Below are 21,075 nucleotides of genomic sequence, written 5' to 3' on the forward strand. Positions count from 1 at the left end.
CTCCCAACGTGCCCTGTCCCCCCAAAGCACGTGCTGCACCCAGTGGGGTGGAAAATCCCACAGCCTGGAGCAAAGAGTCGCTTGTGGATTTTCTCCTTGCTGTGCCCTTCCCCGCTGGCCAATTGGGCACAGCAGGGCAGGCCGCCCTTTGGGGCGGGAAGAGAAGAGGCTGCACCTCCAAAGGAACGCCGACCACACTGGGAGCGCCCAAGCCTGTCAGGGGTGGGATTCGAACCCACGCCTCCAGGAGAGACTGCGACCTGAACGCAGCGCCTTGGACCGCTCGGCCACCCTGACGGCCGCCTGGCCTCCTCCCTCAGCTACCTCTGGGCAGACAGGCAGCACTCCGGCCCACTGCGGGTCAGGGCCGCTGTGCCAACAAAAGCTCCACCCCTGGCTGCCAAGAGGAGACGGTGGCCCTTGAAAAAGTCAGCCGCCTGCCAGGGGTGGGATTCGAACCCACGCCTCCAGGGGAGACTGCGACCTTAACGCAGCGCCTTAGACCGCTCGGCCACCCTGACGGCCACACGGGCCCCTCCCCTTCTTTTCTGCCCGCCGCTGGCGGTGGCAGGGGGACATGGCCCCTGCCAGCAGGTGGCCTGCTTTCCCAACCAGGCCCCGGGGGCCGGAGGCGGGGGCGGAAAAACTCCCGCCAGCAGATCAACAGGAAACCCCTGAAAACAACTGACGCAAAAGAGCAGGGCGCCTCCCTTCCCCCGAGCAACAAAAGCCTGACAGCCCACTTTCAGGAGTGGCATTTGGAAGCCACACCTCCCCACAAGGCAGCGCTCTGGACCACTCATTCAGCCCCACCCAGCTGGCACGTTTTTCTCCTGGGTGGCCGTCAGTGGAATTCAAAAGGCAGCGGCGCGCCTCACGCCAGCGTCCTGCTGGCCTCTTCCCCTTCTCTTTCTGAAAATGGCCACGCTGGTAGAAAACAGCACGGGGAGAGCCACGCAAGAGCAGGCAGCAAAGAACGCAGCCCAAACGGACACTCGAGCGCATGCAAACGGGGGACTTTGAGCAGGAGAGCCCCCTGCTGAACGAACCAGGCGTGAGTAAGTTCCTTTGGGGTGGGTGACTTGGCTTGACTGTTGCTCTGCATTTGTCTTCTCTTTCAGGTGATTTCACTGACCGTGACCGTTGGGATTCTGAGCCTGGGACCTCTTTGAGCCATTGTTGCTTTCCTCAGCCTCCTTGGAATCAGCCTGGGGATCAGCCCTCTGTGATGTTCTTGGATTCGAAAATGACGAGCAGAACCATTGCTGGAACCACGGTCCAAAGCTTCTAGCTAATGTTGTGCCAAGTGGGCCAGACGAGGGGTCTCACGAAAGCTGGTCATTCACGGAATCTCTCGTTGCTGCTGCTGCTGCTGCTGCTGCTGCTGCTGCTATAGATCTGTATCATTTGTGGCTGGGAAGTTGTCAGGGGCGGCCCTGTGCTTGGAGTTGAAGTTGGTTCCGGGAGACCACTTGAAGAGGCGTGGCGACCTCGTCGTCAGCTGAAGCTGCGCTTAGCAGGCAAAGGGCCTCCTCAGACTCCAATCCACATCGGAAGCAACAGCCTGGGAGACTGCCACAAGCCGAATGGCTCCCTCCTCCACCGTCGAAAGGAAGAACGACCACGCCCAGGTGACCCACTCGTGTGCTTCTCCGTTTGGAGCGTGCTCCCAGACAGGAAGAAACAATGGATTTCCCTTCACATGAGGAAGGCTACCACGTGCAATTTGCACGCATAGGACGCATTCGGAACCACGCAATTTGTTGTCACTTGTTTGAAGAGACTGTCTAAAATTAGGCCTTGTTTTGGCTTTGCAAGGTTTGCAGGATTGGCCTTTAAGTCCCAACGGGCTCAGAAACGAAAAAAATACCCCAAAGTTGGACTCAAGTGCCTCATTTCCCAAAGATAACTAGGATTTCAGGCCTTAGACACCTGACAAGGGTGGTCTAGATGCTGGTTGGTCCTGCCAAGAGGGCAAGGAACTGGACCCGATGACCTCTGGAGGTCCCTTCCAGTTGCAGTGTTCCATGCTTGTAGGATGAGGGGACCCTGAGGCTCCTCCGTTTTGCCTGCACTCTCTAGTCTCGAGCCCAGCTCATCGCTTCAGGAGTGCATCTGCGACACAAACTCAGCCTGGAAGGGCTGCTGACCCAGCCTAAGAGAGGAGGTACTCCCAAGACTTTTCGGATGGCAGCTTAGTCCCCCGGCTGCAGCCTGCACCAAGAGCTTTCCGAGCGATCCGGGGCGGGCAGGGAGGAGGACATGGCTCTGTCCAGGGAGGCCGCCGGCAGCTAGTCGCTTCTGGCAGCAGGCAGCGCTCCGCCCCTAACGTGCTCCTTTTAAACTTTCAAAGAGCACTAGTTGAAAAGAGCCCAGAACAGGGCAAGAGATGAGAAGAGGCAGAACTAGCATGGCCCAAAAGGACTCAGCCTCACAGCCAGCAATGCTACTGCGAAGGGGAAGGCAAGAAGAAATGGCAGCTCAAGCAATCTACACGTCTGGGCCCTAAACACGCAGCCCAACTTCTCCCAGGCATCCCCGAAAAGCCTCTCTCCACCGGGAGAGAAAGACAAGCCGCACCAAAGCTAGGCCCATCCTGGTCCCAAAGCTTGTTGCTCCGATTTTCAAAGTCTCACAGCCGGTAGAAACCCCCATGGTAGAAAGCAATACAGGAAAGCAGAGAGGGGAAAAGCGCAGCAGGAGAAGGACACAAAAGCAGAGGGTGGAACTAGCAGCGGCGATGAAAGACAAGCAGTTCGTGGAAATTCCAACAATGCCCCTGTGGGAGCCCGAAAGATGGCGTCCAACTTCTCTCCGCTCCCCCCAGAAAATCCCCTTCCCACCAGGAAAGACAGAAAGGCCATCCGGATGGAATCCAGGCCCCTCCTGCTACCAGACTCAGCGAGGAACAAACCGTTTCCTTGTCCCCCGTGGCCAGCCGTTTAGCGGCAGCACGAGGCCGCTGGGCTCCTGGGAGGGAGAAGTGCCGTCGGTGCTGAAGACGCTCTCGACAGCGGCTCTACGGCATGGATCCAGCGATGGGTTTCCCGTGAGGCCGCAGGTTAGCTGGAAAGAATCTTCTCTGACCGACTGTGGCGCTCGCCAGGGTGTAGTCAGAAGCCCCGAGGGCTGCCGAGTAAAGTGCCGATCCTCCAGAAAGCGGTCCCTCTTTTCAAACGGTTCCACGGGCTGACACGGCCCGGCATCCCCTGCTGCGGGGCGTGTGCCGCCCGGGCATTTCCCAGGAAAGAGGCTCCAGCGCACGTCTCGGTAGGCAGAGGGCACCCGTGCCATTTGCAGACACTTGAAGGCTCCCGTCAGTTGCTCGTCCTGGGGCCAGTTGTGGATGTTTCGAAGAAGCTCCCGGCAATTGGGCCGCAACCCAAGGGACAAGGCCTCGGCACGCACCGAGCCGAAGGGCGGCCTCGTCGGCCTCTCCTGCTGCGGGCTTGTGGCCCAAAGCATCTTGCCATCACCTCCGTAAGACGTCAGCCAAGGGACTGTTTCGCTTGACAGAGGCGGGGGTCCTCCCAACGTGCCCTGTCCCCCCAAAGCACGTGCTGCACCCAGTGGGGTGGAAAATCCCACAGCCTGGAGCAAAGAGTCGCTTGTGGATTTTCTCCTTGCTGTGCCCTTCCCCGCTGGCCAATTGGGCACAGCAGGGCAGGCCGCCCTTTGGGGCAGGAAGAGAAGAGGTTGCACCTCCAAAGGAACGCCGGCCACACTGGGAGCACCCAAGCCTGTCAGGGGTGGGATTCGAACCCACGCCTCCAGGAGAGACTGCGACCTGAACGCAGCGCCTTGGACCGCTCGGCCACCCTGACGGCTGCTTGGCCTCCTCCCTCAGCTACCTCTGGGCAGACAGGCAGCACTCCGGCCCACTGCGAGTCAGGGCCGCTGTGCCAACAAAAGCTCCACCCCTGGCTGCCAAGAGGAGACGGTGGCCCTTGAAAAAGTCAGCCGCCTGCCAGGGGTGGGATTCGAACCCACGCCTCCAGGGGAGACTGCGACCTTAACGCAGCGCCTTAGACCGCTCGGCCACCCTGACGGCCACACGGGCCCCTCCCCTTCTTTTCTGCCCGCCGCTGGCGGTGGCAGGGGGACATGGCCCCTGCCAGCAGGTGGCCTGCTTTCCCAACCAGGCCCCGGGGGCCGGAGGCGGGGGCGGAAAAACTCCCGCCAGCAGATCAACAGGAAACCCCTGAAAACAACTGACGCAAAAGAGCAGGGCGCCTCCCTTCCCCCGAGCAACAAAAGCCTGACAGCCCACTTTCAGGAGTGGCATTTGGAAGCCACACCTCCCCACAAGGCAGCGCTCTGGACCACTCATTCAGCCCCACCCAGCTGGCACGTTTTTCTCCTGGGTGGCCGTCAGTGGAATTCAAAAGGCAGCGGCGCGCCTCACGCCAGCGTCCTGCTGGCCTCTTCCCCTTCTCTTTCTGAAAATGGCCACGCTGGTAGAAAACAGCACGGGGAGAGCCACGCAAGAGCAGGCAGCAAAGAACGCAGCCCAAACGGACACTCGAGCGCATGCAAACGGGGGACTTTGAGCAGGAGAGCCCCCTGCTGAACGAACCAGGCGTGAGTAAGTTCCTTTGGGGTGAGTGACTTGGCTTGACTGTTGCTCTGCATTTGTCTTCTCTTTCAGGTGATTTCACTCACCGTGACCGTTGGGATTCTGAGCCTGGGACCTCTTGGAGCCATTGTTGCTTTCCTCAGCCTCCTTGGAATCAGCCTGGGGATCAGCCCTCTGTGATGTTCTTGGATTCGAAAATGACGAGCAGAACCATTGCTGGAACCACGGTCCAAAGCTTCTAGCTAATGTTGTGCCAAGTGGGCCATACGAGGGGTCTCACGAAAGCTGGTCATTCACGGAATCTCTCGTTGCTGCTGCTGCTGCTGCTGCTGCTGCTATAGATCTGTATCATTTGTGGCTGGGAAGTTGTCAGGGGCGGCCCTGTGCTTGGAGTTGAAGTTGGTTCCGGGAGACCACTTGAAGAGGCGTGGCGACCTCGTCGTCAGCTGAAGCTGCGCTTCACAGGCAAAGGGCCTCCTCAGACTCCAATCCAGATGAGGGGTCTTATGAAAGCTGGTGTTTCACGGAATCTCTTGTTGCTGCTGCTGCTGATAGATCTGCACCATTTGTGGAATCATCCTAGGGATAAGCCCTCTGTGACGTTGTTGGATTTGAAAATGAATAGGAGATCCTTTTCTATAACTATGGTCCTAAGTTTCCAGCTCATGTTGTGTTTGTCTTAGCTTGCTCCTTAGGGTCCCGGAATCCCTCTCAGGGCTCCACAGTCTAGTCAGGTTTCTGCGGCACAATCACAGCTCGCAAGCTTCCTGGCTGCATGAGTCTTGTGTTGCCTCGGGTCACTTTGTGGGTCTCTGCCGCCTAGTCAGAATTTCTGGCCCTCCCGGGCCTGTCAATCCTTTGTGGCCTATTTACAGTTTGCGGGCCTCTGCAGGCTAGTCACAGTTCATTGTCCTCTGCAGGCTAGTCACAGTTTGCCAGCCTCCTGGCCTCGTCCTGCCTCTGCAGCCCAGTCAGAGTTTGCAGGGCTCATGGCCCATTCAGGCCTTTGCTGCCTAAGTCCTCCCTGCCTTCGGCTCACAGGGAAGTGGGGTTCGGGGTGCTTGGGTCTGCCCTCTCTACCAGGCTCCAGCCCAGGGCTCTCTTTTTGGTGTGTGTGAGAGCCCAGCCACCAACTCAGTGGGGATCCCCACTGCAATTAGCTGAATTTATGGGTTACCACTGTGGGCTACTTCCTACCTCGTTCCTCGTGTAGTCTGTCTTTTCCCCTCAGGTCTTGCCCCCTCCAGCCACTCCTGCCATGGACTGCTGCTCCAGTGGGGGCTGCCACTCCTGTCACTGCTGCACCTGTGGCAGCAGTTGCGGCGGTTACTGTTGCTGCTGCTTCCGCCTGGTCAGTTGCTTTGGCTGCTCCCCGGGTGACTGTGACTCCCAGTAGTCTGTGGGAGTTCCTTCCCCCCTGCTGGTCAGCCTCACCTGCCAGGCTTTTTCAGCCTTTGTACCTGGCCTACCTTAGGAACATGCCCAGCAGGGCCTTGGGGGTGGGGCCTTTTCTGTTTGATAGGCCTGGCGCCCAACCCCCTGCTCAGTGCATGGTTGGTACACCCCTTTATTTCAGTATCTGAGTGCCTTACAATCTTTATCCCCAAAAAGAAGAGGAAGTGAGGATCAGAAAGTGTGAATAATTTTCCCAAAGTCACAAGGAAGGCTGCAGAACATCAGGGAATTGGATCTCCATATCCTTCGTCCCAGACTAGCAACTCACCTATTGGCCCATCTTTCCGTCCTGTTTATAAGACCTGCATATTGCCCTTGAACTAGGACAATGGTCTTTATGGCCACCTAACCCTGTTGGAGTGGCATTAATTGTCCTCAGAGTGGAAAAATCTGGTTTATGGCATCCATCTGTTTTCAATATATATGTACCCCAGTGGTGCGTAAGTCCAACCCCCTGCTGAGAGCAGGACCAGTCCCAATTAAAACATCCCAGTCAGAGCTCTGTCAAGCTAGGACTTAAAGACGTCTAGGGAAGGAGATTGTACCAGCTCCATAGATAACCCATTAGAAAGCTTCATCACTCTCCTATTGACATTGTTTTTCCTAATATCCAACCTAGATCTCCCCCACTGTAACTTGAGACCATTGCTCCTTTGTCTGCCATCTGTCACCGCTGAGAACAACCTCTTTCCATCCTCTTTGTAACCCCTCCTGAGGTAACTGATGGCTGCTATCAAATCTCCCCTCTCTGTTCTCTTCTACAGACTGAATAAATCCAAATCCCTCAGCCTCTCCTCATAAATCATGTGCTCCAGCCCCCTTATCATTTTGTTTCCCTCTGCTGAACTCTATCCAGGGCATCTATGTCCTTTCTGCAATGAGGGTACCAGAACTGTACATAATACTCCAGATGTGGCCTCACCTCCCATGCCAAATAAAGAGGAATAAGTACCTCCCTAGATCTGCTAGCTCAGACTAATGCCCCACAGAATGCCATTAACTTTCTTGGCTACAAGAGCACAGTGTTGGCTCACATCCAGCTTCTCATCCACTGTAATATCCAGGTCATTTTCTGCAGTATGGTATGATTCCTACTAAAGTACTGTATTTTTAAGTCAGTACTTAATCATGGAGTGTTGAATTGTTTTGGAAAGTTTAAAAAATACATATGTTAAACAAGTTCAAAACAAATAGCTATTTTCTCACATACACCTAAAAACTATTCTAAATAGCAGTTAATGTAGGAAGTTTGAATCAATTCCCTTGTGAAGTTAATATAGGATGTTAAATTATATCTCTGAAGATGCCAACTTGCTGAAAGTTTAATCCACAGAATAAGATGAATCTCACTTGAAAATTGATTTCCACAAAAACGTACAAGTGTAGTTATGTTTCACATTTAATGATTTTCTTAGGCCATGTCTACACTAGAGCATAAAGTTGATTTTGAGGGGGTTAGGTTGATCTTACAATGTGCCTGTCTTCACTATAAATATCATTAGGTTGATTTTAAGGGGTCCTATGGCTGACTTTTCTGCTCCACCTTTTTCATGAAGAGTAATGCCTAATTCAAATTTATTAGGTCAACTTAATGCTAATGTAGACACAATGTTATTAATTTTGATTTTATTGGCCTCCAGAAATATCCCCCAATGCCCCCCAATGTGTCCATTCTGACCACTGCTTTCACCTCCACTGCTCTGCAGGTGAGCAGGAAGTAGGAAACAGGAAGCAGGAATCAGCCCAGGCTCTCCAGCTGCCCCCTGCACCCTCTCTGGCTGCCCCCACTACCATGCAGATGCTGGGTCAAAATAAAACGAATCAAAACAACACAATCAAAATGAAGCATTTCAACAATACCAAAAACAACTTTTCAATCGCTCCAAATTGCAAACTTCAGATTTTTATTTCTGAATTTTACATTTATCAGGACTGGCCCACTGGCCTTGTAACTGTGTGTGCCAGGGGCAGGCTGTGGACAAGTGGTGCTAAAATACATTTGGCGGTTTGTTTTCAATGGGAGCCGGGAGAGAGGGCAATGCACTCTGGGATGATGACATCAGATACCCACAACCACTTGTGGTGTATTTTTTTCCCATAACACAATGGCACAGAAACCCAGAATGTAACAGAGGTGCAGGAACTGTAGAACAGGTACCCACAATGCACTGCTGACCCAGTCGAACTTAGTAAAGGTAATGGGGACTCACTATGCTGACTTTTTAAATGTGTGTGAACACTCACCATCAGCTTTGTAACATCTAGTGGTAGAAAGTCGACTTTAATAAATTTGACTATTTCCTAGTGTAGACAGAGCCTTAGAGTTGCTTAATATTTACAAAATTAGACACAAATACGAATTTAGTAGAAGCAATAAAAGGCTTTAAAAATGATCTGTATAATAAGAATTTGTAAAATGCGCACTGATTTGATTTCCAGTTAATATTTTACAAAGGTGTAGAAAAAGAAAGGTGCTACATTGTAACAAACCATGGCAGTAATACTGCAGTGGAATAGTTCTCATAGTGAGTGTTTTGGGATTAGTTACATAAATAAAGTTACTTGTACAAGTGTTTGAAAGATCGAGCCCTCTTTGATACTTGTCACGGTGCAGAGCCCTATAACAGTAATTTTTGCCAGAATATAGCAGTCTGTTATGTGAGTCTTTGTGGGAATAAAAGAAGATGAAATCTTCTAATGTGGGTGCTTAGCAAAACACATTCTCAATCTCTTGCTCCTTCATGCCTCCAAATCAAGCAGGACTGAAATTTGTTAGCCGATGGCCACGGATGTTTGGTGAGGTGCCAGCTATGCCCGTTTTACACCACCCGTGACTTTAACCGCTAGGACTCACTGTCCCTTCACGGCGGGCAGCCCGGGCCAGGCTGACGGATGCCCCAAGGTCCTAAACACCCGTGACTTTAACCGCTAGGACTCACTGTCCCTTCGCGGCGGCCAGTCAGGATTGACTGACAGGCGCCCCAAGAGTTTGCCCCGTGGAGGCGGCACAACTCAACACTAGGCTCTTAGTACTCTCACCTAATGGCCAGGCTTTATAGCCAAAATGGCTGAGGTTCTTTAATTGTGTTGGCTGCTTTACAGTAACCCAGGGAAACAAGTCAGGCTTATGCACAAATGGTTACCAAAATTTATTAAACTAGATTCTAATCATGTGGTTACAAAATTGCTAGTGCCTACTTATTTAAATGTATAGATGTTACACACACAAACAAGTTACAAAACTGAAGCCACGATCCCAAAGAAAAAAAACAACAAAGTATAGAGCTCTATTTCAAAATATGTGTACACTAAAGATAGGAGATCAGGTGTGGGCGCTTCTTACCCTCCTTGCATCTCTCGATTCCAGCGGTGCCAAGCCAGGATCGGTCACTCAATTCCGCAGAAAGACGAATAAGGGACAAGGCTTAGGGACCCCTTTTGCTGCAGAAGCCTTGGGAGGCTGTCACTTACCTGACCAGCAGATAGATAGTGAAAAGCACTCAAAAATTATGGTGCTGTTGGTCCCATACTTATACCTCTGTAGTCCTGTATTCTCTTTCTCCTTTCTTATGCCAAATTGGGGCTGGTCTGTCTGGGTGACGCCAGCTCTCGCAAGAGTAGTGTGAACTTAATTTACACTTGCAAGGGAGAGAAACAATAAGTTTCGACTACTGCCCATTCCTTTTATTAGGGTAAATATTTTCCCACCTAGGATGTTAGTGTGTGTGCATCAAGTTATTAGTAGGGGCTAAGGGCCATGTCTGTCATAGCTTCTCTGTCTGCTGTGAGCCTAACCGTTGTATATGTTCCCAGAGGCACACTGTAGCAGCACCTGTGCTTTCTCACAGCTTCAAATGCTGTGCTGAAATTTACATTAAGTGCCCTGTTGTTTTGGCTCCCTTGTTTTCCCAGCAACGCTGGTCTGAGAGGGGGCTGGCTGTCTGGCTACAAAATTACAATCATCACTCTCCAGAGTAATGTAACATAGGTGCAAATTATTAAAGTTACAAGTTACTTTAGTCCAACTTTTGACCATTGCTGGAAATGATGAAGAAGAAAGTTCGTATAACGTGGTAAGCTTGGTTAATGGTATCTTACTGGGATGTCTTCAGAGAAGAGAGTTGCTGCCTGAGTGAATGATTCTGGTTAAATTTTGTGTTGCTAGGATGCAGGCAGAAGGGGCCTCTGGAAAAAAGACTTCCTTCCGGAAGGTCCACCGAGGCCACGCTTCTACACAGTGTTTTGGAGTCCGGGAGAACAGTCTTCCAGACTCCAAATCATGTGACCGTATGCTAATGAGGCATGGGGAATTTGCATCTGCACCTCATTAGCATATTTCAGGCCGTGTATTACCGTATCACTTTCGAAGAAAGTCGCCTGTGTAGAAACGGCCATAGACTTTATGATGATAAGGGACCATCATGATCATCTAGTCTGACCTCTTGCACATTGAAAGCCACATAACCTTATACACCTGCTCCTGAAATAGATGCCTAACCTCTGGCTCAGTTACTGACATCCTCAGATCTTGATGTAAAGACTTCAAGATACTGAAAAGCCACTATTTACTACCAGCCAAAGCAGTAAGTGTCCCCATTCTACATGCTGCAGACGAAGGCCCAACTTCCCAGGGTTTCTGCAGTTCTTTTCTGACCTTAAATATGGTGATCAGTTACACCCTGACCTTAAGCAGGCAAGAACCACAAGCCAAACATCTGGGAAAGAATTCTCTGTAATAGCTCAAAGCTCTTCCCATCTCTAGTCACTGGAGATATTTGCTAATGCAGTTGCCATTTTGTCAGTGTAGGCAGTCACTTGTTGGCAACTTATCATACTTAGTCTTAAAACAAGTTAGTATTTTTGCTTCCGCTCTTCCCCTTGGAAGGCCATTCTGGAGCTTCACTCCTCTAGCGGTTAGAAACCTTTCTCTAATTTCAAGACTAAACTTGTTGATGGCCAGTTTATATTCATTTGTTCTTGCATCAGCATTAGTGCTTAAATAACTCCTTTCCCTCCCTGGTACTTTTCCTTCTTATATAGTGACAGTGAGCAATCAGATCTCCCATCATCCTTTGTTTTATTAAGTTAAACAAGCCAAGCTTCTTAAATCGCCTCTTGTAGACAGATTCTCTATTCCTTTGATCATCCTGGTAGCCCTTCTTAGCACGTATTCCAGCATCAGTTGATTTTTCTTAAACACGGGAGACCAGAGTTGCATACAGTATTCCAGATAAAGTCTCACCTGTGCATATTATCCGAGATGCAAGAAAAAGTGAAGTTCCACTACCATATTTAGCATCTTTAATAAACAACATTTTTCAGAAGCATGGATGGCAATATCATTAGAACAGTGGGAAGCAATAGAGTCATGAAAAGGTCTTCCCTCACATCTGCTGTCAACACGCATATTCTTATATGTAAGTCACTGCCAAGAAAAAGTCTGGATTCGAACACTGTGATATGTCAACCCACCAACTTGTGTATGTAAAATTATAAAACACCTGCTTCTGTGACATCTAGTGTTCAATTAACATTCCAGGACTGACAGAGATCTAATCAATTAGTGCATGCATGAGGAATCACAGATGTGTGTGTTCTGGGACAGTAATTTGAAATTTTAAAAAAGATCAGTCTGTGCAGAGTGGTGCCGAACTACACCTCACTGAGCTCTAGCAGTGACAATAGCTCCTGTAGCAAGCAGGGAGAGAATACAGAGAGGCAACTTGAACTAACAGATCTGGTGGAGACCTACAACCATCTCTGCCCCTTTGGGGTATCCCTAGCCCTAATAATGCCAACCATCCGTAATCCTTGTATCTAGGAAGCCTAAGAACTAAAGATGTGCTTCTTACATGTATCCCACCATTGAACACCCATGAAGGTGTGTACTTAGTGTGTGGCTAGCTGAGCGCTCACAATATTTCTTCAGCATAGTAGCAGGCATTGGTTGTTTCGAGGCTCCAGGTCCAACAGAAATAGTGGTTGCTCAGCAGTTAGCACCCAGAACCAGAGCGTGGAATCTGATGAATTCCGTGCTGCTAACAAAACAAAAAAACAGTCAAGTAGCACTTTAAAGAGTAACAAAATAAATATTAAGTGATGAGCTTTCATGGGACAGATCCACTTCTGCAGATCATCATCTGAAGAAGTGCATCTGTCCCACAAAAGCTCACCACCTAATAAATTATTTTATTAGTCTTTAATGCGCTACTTGACTACTTTTTTGTTTCGATAGAATACGGACTAACATGGCTCTCTCTCTGTCACTGTGCTGCTAACAATTTTTGCCCTTGAGGCAGTGAGTTTGTTTATAAGTAGAGGCAGGGTAATTAAGATACCAAAAGGCTTGTCATTAACTTAAATTAAGGATTGTTAGCTGATCCTGAAAGCATCACCAGGTACTCCAGTTAAAAGATAGGAAACAAAGGGTATGGAGAGAGGTAAATAGCCATGATTCTGTGATTCTGTGTTTCACAGAGGCTTGTACTAAGACTCATGCTGTTCAACTTATTCATAAATGGTCTTCAAAAAGGGGTAAAATCTGCAGATCATACAAAATTACTTGAGATAGTAAAGTCCAAAACACACTGCAGAAAGTTGCAAAGGGGGATCACAAAACTGGGTGATGTGGCAATGAAATGGCAGATGAAATTCAATGTTAAAGTAATGCACATGGCAAAACATAATCCCAATTATACGTACAAATGATGGTGCCTAAATTAGCAGTTACCCATCAAGAAAGAGATCTTGGAGCTGTCTCGCAAATTCATCAAAGCCTTTTTCATTGTGCCTGTATCATCCTGAACTCATTCTTCAGTTTCAGAAAGCTTAAAAATTATCTTCACTCATTGCTGGGACAGACGCAACTGAGTAATGTAGCTACACTTAAAGTGTATCAGAACAATACCAGGGAACCTAGATGGCAGTTTCATAGAATCATAGGGTCAAAGAACACTAGAACTGGAAGGGACCTCAAGAAGTCATAGAGTCCACTTCCCTGCTCTCATGGCAGGACCAAACATCGTCTCTAGATCGTCTCTGATATATGTCTGTCTAACCTGCTCTAAATATCTCCAGTAATGGAGATTACACAACTACTGTAGGTAGTTTATTCCAGTATTTAACCTCCATGACAGTTTGAAAGTTTTTCTAATGTCCAGCCGAAACCTTCCTTGCTGCAGTTTAAGCCCATTGCTCCTCGTCCTATCCTCAGAGGCCAAGGAGAACAATTTTTCTCTCTCCTCCTTGTAACCCTCTCTTAGATACTTAAAAACTGCAATCTTGTCCCCTCCAAGTTTTCTCTTTTCTAAACTAAACAAGCTCAGTTCTTTCAGTCTTCCTCATAGCTCATGTTCTCTCGACCTTTAATCATTCTTGTTCTTGTCTGGACTTTCTCCAATTTCTGCACCTCTTTCTTTAACTGTCCAGAAAGCTACAGCGAGACAGAATGTCTTGAAATTGGGATTGTAGTGAAGACAGCTTGCAAGTGATTGCAATATTTTTAATTTACTGTAATTCATGGTAAGGTAATGATGTTGTTTATAACAACTGAATCATTATTAAAATAGTAACGATAGCAATGAGAGTCCCATTGACTAACTAGAATATGAAAGTCATACATAAATGTGCTGAAAATAGTGTTCCACCACAACCAAGTACTGTCCCCCAACGCACACTACTCTTCAAAAGCACCTATCAACAAAACAAAAGTCAGTCCCTACTTGGGGGGAGGGATAACTCCGTGGTTTGAGCATTAGCCTGGTAAAGCCCAGGGTTGTGAGCTCAGCCCTTAGGGGTGCCATTTAGGGATCTGGGGCAAAATGGGCAGGGGGAAAACAAGGGAAGATGCTTGACCCTTCCAAAAGGGCAGGGGAGTGGACTTGATAATCTCCCAAGGTCTCTTCTAGCCCTATGAGATGTGTATCTCTATGCATGTTTGTATATGTAAATACATCACTGACTTCTCTCAGTTAGAGTACATGGGTGCCAGATCACTGAGGCCATTATATTCTTGTCACTGAGATGAAAATTTCAGCCAATGCCTTATTTTTTGTTTCAGGTTAACGTAGGAGTTTATTTTAACATTGTTTTAATTATGATGGCTTTTATGTTCACAGACTATAGGAACATATTATAATGTGTATACTCCACCAGACAGTGAAGTGTCCTGTGCAGAAGGGATTATTTTGCTTCATGTGGACAAATATGTTTTGGCAGACTTGCAGATATTAATGAAATCAGTATGAATTTGTGTCTATGGTGTGTGAGAGGATGCCAGGATAGGGAAAGCAACAGTTGCATTCAAGTCTCTTTGTCCCATATGGGGTTCACAGATAATATCTGGGAAGATGAAACTACGAATCTTCACTACAAATGTGAAGAGTGTGTACTTGTATGAATGGTCGGCCTGGTGTACTAAAAAGTCTTCAGATCACAAGTGTAGGGTGCAAGACGACTTTGTAACGGTCGAGAGTGCAGTCCGATCCCTCTGTGAATCCTCAGGAGAATTCCAAACAGCCCAGTCTGTGCAAGGTGAAAAGCTGCAAAACAGCTAACCCTGCCGTGGCAACAACTGCAAGCAAAGCACGCTTGCCAAAACTTCATGGCTATGCTGGCAGTAGGCCACAAGAGATAATGATAAGGAATGCATGGGCAATTTTAGGCAATCTTATGTTAATAAGTTAAGCTTTATCAGCTAGTGTTAGGAGGCCTGTTACAGAGCCTCTCCCCGAGCAAAGCTCCGATGCATCTGGTTTTCCCCCACTGGTGACTGCAGCATCTCCGGGGCTCCTGTTGCGGGTGTCACGTGCTTTCAATAAACCAAATATAGCACTCGCCTTCTACGTACAGCCTTGTTTCTGGGGAACCCGAGCCTGGTTGGTTACAACAAGCTACAGACATTCATAAACAAATGCTTGTCATACATCCTTTGCATCAAATGGCAACACTTTGTCACAAATGAGAAGCTGTGGAACAGAGCAGTACAAGAATGACTTGATGCTCAAATCAAGAGAAGAAAGTGGGGATGGCTAGACCAAACTGTCAGAAAACCATCATCTAGCATAGTCTGTCAAGTTCTCACATGGAACCCTCAAGAAAAATGCAAAAAAGGAAGACCTGGGACAATGTGGAGAAGATCTTCTGAGATAGAAGGACAACAACTGGGGTACTCCTGGTGTCAGCTAGAAGTTTTCTCTCAAGACAGAGTGAAGTGAAGGAGACTTTTAATGACCTATGCTCCACTCAGAGTACAAGGGTTTAAGTCAAATAAGTCAAATGTTTGAGAATCCTGCAAGGGTTGCAAAACAGCATCTCATCAGAGAATTCAAAATCATGAACTAAAATGAACAGAAGCCACTCTAGTGATGCATGTAAAATAAACCAAAATCCTATTGAATAGCATTTTTTCCAAAAATAGTCAGTAATAATCCTTCTGAAGACACATTTTTTGTTGAGGTACTAGTAAAATATCACTATTTAGATAACATCTAAAACACAGGAGTTAGTAATCAAAATTCCACGTCACTGTTGAATAAATTGGCAGAAATGTGAGGCCATTTCCTTATGTCCGACCTCATCAGTTCCCTGGGATCTTGATGTACCTACTGCACTTTAAAATCTCTGAATTGTTTCCTGTTCCTGCTTTTCCAACACAGCTATGTCCTTTATGGAGCCATAGGTTCTTAGAGTAGTATTGTCTGTGGATGGGCTATGGTATTGTCTATGGATGGTCAAGTATCAAAAACCCTGCCATATGTAGGACAAAGGTTGGAAAAGTCTGCATGTTTAGTTGCCGGTGGTCATCTCTCTAATGCTTACTCAATTTGATAAACCAAAGCCTGATTTGGATCTCAGTCAGACCAGTTGTAGTCAGGAGTAACTCCACAGATGTCAGTTCAGTTTCTGCTGTGTAAAACCAAAGCCAAAGAAATTAACATCAAGCCTTAATTTACTCACAGATGCACAGAGCTACTATGACTTCTTTTCAGTGTTATTAAGCACTAAAACAGAAGGACAAGGATGTTCTGCTTGAGTCATCTGCACTAGGATCCTGATAACTGTCCATATCCAGGCCAGCTTGCATATTCATTAGCATTATACTTGACCGAGGAAATTTGTGATGGAGGTATTAAAATCCTGATGAGTTCCACTTCGGGTGCAATAGCTTTATTTTGGATTATTGCCATTATACAGTAGTATCAATGGAGGGGATGACCTCAGGAGATCCATCAACTACATGCTTTTTCTCCGTTACTAATTATCCTGATGTGAAAGTGCAAATGAGCAACTGGACGAACTTTGCTCGCAGCTGCTGTACTAACTTGACTTGTGTGTTATTTGTGAGGTTAATATGGATTTACATGCTTGTAACAGAAGAAAATGTGGCCAGTATCTCTACTATTACCGATAAAGACTCCAACACTGTTGAGCTTTGATAGACAGCAGAAGTTGCACTGTTTACTTTTGGACAATGACAAGTAAATTTCGATCTTGAAGACAAGTTTGTAGGCAAAGCACATCTGGTATGGAAATTAACAGTTTTAATTTCTCATTCATTTGTTTCTGTAATTAAATTACTTCAATCCATATGATCAACTTCTTTAACCTTTGCATATTGTGGGGCAGCAAGAATATAATTCATTTCCTTTTGACAGAAGACTACTTTCCACAAAGTGATGATTCATCAAGTAAAACTGTACAGTTAATCAAGGCTATTGAAAACAACAATATCATGGAAGTGAATGAAAAATGAATGATCTTCACACCGTATTCTTAGCAGACTGGATGGCTCCAGGAATTGGTAACACAGTAAATGATTGAATGCAGCCCACAATGGCTGTGATAAAAAGTCATTTATTTTAACTTCTGTGGAATAGTCAGTGGATCATGGGATAAGAGTTAGTGGTTGCCTCACAGTTGCTAGCGAGCTAGGTTCAATATCAGTAAAATCATCACACAATGGTACCCTTGTAGCCGAATGCACATTTAAAGTGCTTTGAATGTTTGTAGAACACTTAGCATCCACTCACAAAAGCACCTTCAATTGTGGGCTCATAACAATTTAGAAAACACCACCTTTTGGCAGAATTAATACACTATTAAATCTGAACTGGTCCAGTGGAAACCACTCTAGTGCCAATATCAATTAAAATAGGTTGAAAAGGGTCAGCGAATCTCCCCATTATTGTTCCATAGAACTTTGGTGATCATGTGAAATCTTGCTTCTGAGAAGTCTGGGATAGTGTAGCCAGATAAAAGCTCCCCACTACAGACCAGATTTTGCCTCCCCTCTAAGGTGCCTCAGAGCACACAGGGCACTGAACAGCAGTTAAACAGCACAGTCTTTGATGCCTTCCTAAAGGAGCTCAGATGTGCTGGCTCATCATGACCCTGAGGAACTGAAAACACAGAGAGAGGGCTAGCAGGCTAACTGTTAACGAAGGGCCTCAGAGAACTGCCCTTGGCTGGCATTAATGGAGTGATGCACCCACACAGTTATCCCAGAAGAGAAATCTCCGCCCTTGTAAAAGAATGTCCTGTACTCCCAAGTTCTTTATCTCCTGTTTTACAAGTGCAAATCAAGTAAGAATTGCCCTTGTAAAAACTGGCGTCACAAAAGACAGACCAGTACAATCTGGCACCATAGATAAGAAAGAGAATACATGATCCGGGGGTATAAAGATGGGCCCAGCAGCACACTGATTCTGAGTGCATTCCCACCAACTACCCGCTGGTCGGGTCAGGTGATTGCCTCCCCAGGTCCGCAACTGGGGACGCCCAACCTCGTATTCGTCTTTCCGCGGAATTGAGTGACCGATCCCGGCTTGGCTACGCTGGTATCGAGAGATGAAAGGAGGGTAAGATGAACCCACATTAAGGTCTCCTTTTGGTGTACACAGTTAAAGAATTAGAGCTCTATAGATAGATGTCGTTGTATTAAGATGTCGTTGTATTGGATTGTAACGTAACCTGTTAACACCTGTACTCTTCTAGCACATAAGAAGTAGACAATAGCCTTTTGTAACTGCACGCTTATAACTGTAGCTTAATAAACTTGTAACTAGTTAAGATCTAAGCCTGACTACTGTCACTGCAACACAGCCGGCACAATCAAAAGAACTTTAACCGTTTGGTTACCACAGCCTGGCCATAGGTGAGAGTGCTAGGAGCCCAGCGCTCTAGCAGTTAAAGACTCGGATGGTAACAAGGGCATAGTTGGTACCTCACCGCACATTACCAGGCCACTGGCTAACAGATAGATACCCAACTGACATTGCAACTAAAATGCTTTTTAGGCAATCACTGGCATAGATGTGGGGCAAAATTTAAACCACTTCAGTGTATCAAGTATGAGTGGTCTGAACCTGTTTGTTCTACCATTAGTTCAACTACAGATATGTGGACAAGGCCTTAGTCTGAACAGACAGGACAAGATTTGACTAGAGAGGGACAATAATCTCTCTTCTCACCTCTAGGAGGTAGCTTACGCTGTAGTTAATCTGTTTGGTGGACAGTCATACAGTTGCTAGGGCTGTCAAAATGGCCCCTTTCAATTCCTTTCAAAATATATAAGATGTTATCCTTGCCAATAAATACTGCATCATTTGTAATTATTTAAAACAATTAAAAATCATAGTAATAAGCCCACAATAAAACTGAGTGGAGAAAAAAAATGTGGTTCAAAAAAGTCCAGACTTGATACCTTCAGGGATGTATTTGACAGGGTATTTGAGGAAGATTGAAGGTATGTTTCTGCAGGATGAAGAGGAAGAGATTAGTGCTGTTGTTTTTGCTGCTATGAAAATTTGGCAAGCTGGTTTAATTCATTATTTATATGGGATTATTTGTTTGTATTTTCTGCTGGAGAACACTTTTAACAAAGTGATCATTCTATAGCTGACCTATCAGCCCTCATCTTCAAAGAAAACTTGAACCACACTTTCAAAAGTGAAGCCTGGGCGCTTAAATTCATAACTTTCTAGAGAAAAAAAATCATGGAATGAACTGTTACTGGATTCATGGCTTATTATTACTAATATCCCCTAACAACCACACTCTGTGGCTTCTTCTCTTATGGCAGTAGGTGGGGTTGAGGGAAAGTACCACTTCACCTTGGATAGTCTTTTAAAATGTTTATGCCAAACAATCAATTCTAGCCTGTACATAGCTGACCCCCGGAGCTGAAGAAGAGCTCTGTGGAAGATTAAAAATTGGTTTGTCTCACCAAGATAAATAGGTCTAATAAAAATATTAACTCACTCACTTTGTCTCATGATCATTTGCAATTATAAGTCAAATGAATTGTTAGGATTCTAAAGCTCTCTTATGAGTGTCTTACTGTTGTACACACACAGACATGCGTCCAGTAAAATACATTGGCACTCTTTGGAGTTTATTTCTGTTAAAAAGTTTTGTTCTTGGAATTTTGTTCTGTACATTGGGTGTCTATGAACTATTGCCAATGATTTTCTTCAAAGCAAATGCACACCTGTAACTCCAGTAGTGGCAGGCATCCTTCAGTCTGCATAGACTATGGATCGCGCCCTTTATAGTTTCAATTGAGGACTTCATTTACAGCGTCTACTGTGACAATGAAGACTCACACGAGAGTGACAGTCCTTGCTGCATCTCTTGCAGATGTGGTGGGTGTCTGGCAAGTCCTTAGTGTGCTTTCTGTGTGCTCGCTTCTCCTCTGCTAGCTGTCTGATCCTCATCTTGCCCTTCTGAAAGCCCTTGTGTAACCCCTGCCTCCATCTGCTGCGGTTGTCTGCTAGTTCTTCCCAGTTGTCCAGCTCGATGTCTACCTCTACGAGGTCTCTCTTGCAGACATCTTTGTAGCGCACCTGGGGGCATCCAGGTGGTCTTTTGCCAGAGGCTAGGTCACCATACAGGATGTCTTTTGGAATCCTTCCATCATTCATCTTGTTGACGTGGTCAAGCCAGTGGAGCCGACGCTGCCTGAGGAGGGTGTGCATGGTTGGGATTCCAGCTTGCTCAAGGATGGCGGTGTTGGTCACCTTTAAACATATCTAATCCTGTTCGATCTCAGGTATTACAATAATTTAAGCGTCACAGTTAACTGATGCTACATTTGCTCTATGATCCTCTCTGCACACTTTCCAAATTTCTCAAAACTTTAATTGCTGCTTCAGGAGTGAATTTGGCTAAACTTGTGAAACATATGAATTGAAAACACAGAGATAGACTTGCTATAGGATATATGTGTGAAGCTTCATGTCACAGAAGCCTCTGCCCCACCCACATTTCAGCTGTGTAGTGATGAAGCATCAGGGATAAAAGCTTCACCTATGCCATCCACCCTGAAGCAAAGTAGATGTTAATAAGGCAGGGACTTCACTGATCTGGCTATCGGGGTGCAGAATGGTTGAAGAAGGGACATCACAGAAACCTGGGCTTGACGCCAGCCCTGCAGAAGGACATATGGGTGCAGAAGGCCCTCACCAAAGTCTCTTTCCTGACATTTTCCCAGAAGCAGGCTATGAGAAGCAGGGAACATATAGGCAGTTGCACCCTGACATCAGTTCTGAATCTTGATTTTAACTTTTTAGCTCCAATTTGAGATGGAAAAAATTTTAATTCAAAAATATTTTCAGGAAGAGAATAACATTTCCTGCCCCACTGTAATGTCAAGCCATACAGTATTATTTTCTGCTTTAGAATTCTGAAACACAATAAGTTATCTATGAATTTCTGTATGTGAAATTTTAGCCTCAGAAGTAAACTGCAAAACCTATTAATTTCAGTGGGACTAAGATTTTATTCTGTGGACTGAAGACTAATTTCTATTGAGTCCAATTAAGGTCTTGATCCAAGTATAAAGCATGTGAGTAATCCTATTAAGTCAGTGAAATGACTGATGTACATCACCTGCTTAAATGTTTTGCAGAATCAGGGTCTAAATCCCTTTACAATTCTATTGGTTTCACTTCTATTAATTTCTGTGTGATTTTTTCAGTAAAGCTGGAGGACGAACCATTACTAAACTAGAGTCTATGTAGTCTATCTATTGTGTACAAAAGACT

General features: G+C 46.4%; 4 non-coding genes across 4 annotated transcripts; all 4 read right to left on the reverse strand.

Annotated features, from left to right (window-relative positions):
* Positions 1 to 214: 214 nt before the first annotated feature.
* Positions 215 to 297, reverse strand: TRNAL-CAG (transfer RNA leucine (anticodon CAG)). Its single transcript has one exon. It is a non-coding gene; the product is annotated as a tRNA-Leu (tRNA).
* A 141-nt stretch (positions 298 to 438) lies between these two features.
* On the reverse strand, positions 439 to 521 carry TRNAL-AAG (transfer RNA leucine (anticodon AAG)). Its single transcript has one exon. It is a non-coding gene; the product is annotated as a tRNA-Leu (tRNA).
* Positions 522 to 3,741: 3,220 nt separating this feature from the next.
* Positions 3,742 to 3,824, reverse strand: TRNAL-CAG (transfer RNA leucine (anticodon CAG)). Its single transcript has one exon. It is a non-coding gene; the product is annotated as a tRNA-Leu (tRNA).
* Positions 3,825 to 3,965: 141 nt separating this feature from the next.
* Positions 3,966 to 4,048, reverse strand: TRNAL-AAG (transfer RNA leucine (anticodon AAG)). The gene has a single exon. It is a non-coding gene; the product is annotated as a tRNA-Leu (tRNA).
* Positions 4,049 to 21,075: the final 17,027 nt, after the last annotated feature.

Source organism: Carettochelys insculpta, chromosome 2 (genome assembly GCF_033958435.1).
Source record: "Carettochelys insculpta isolate YL-2023 chromosome 2, ASM3395843v1, whole genome shotgun sequence".
NCBI lineage: Eukaryota > Metazoa > Chordata > Testudines > Carettochelyidae > Carettochelys > Carettochelys insculpta.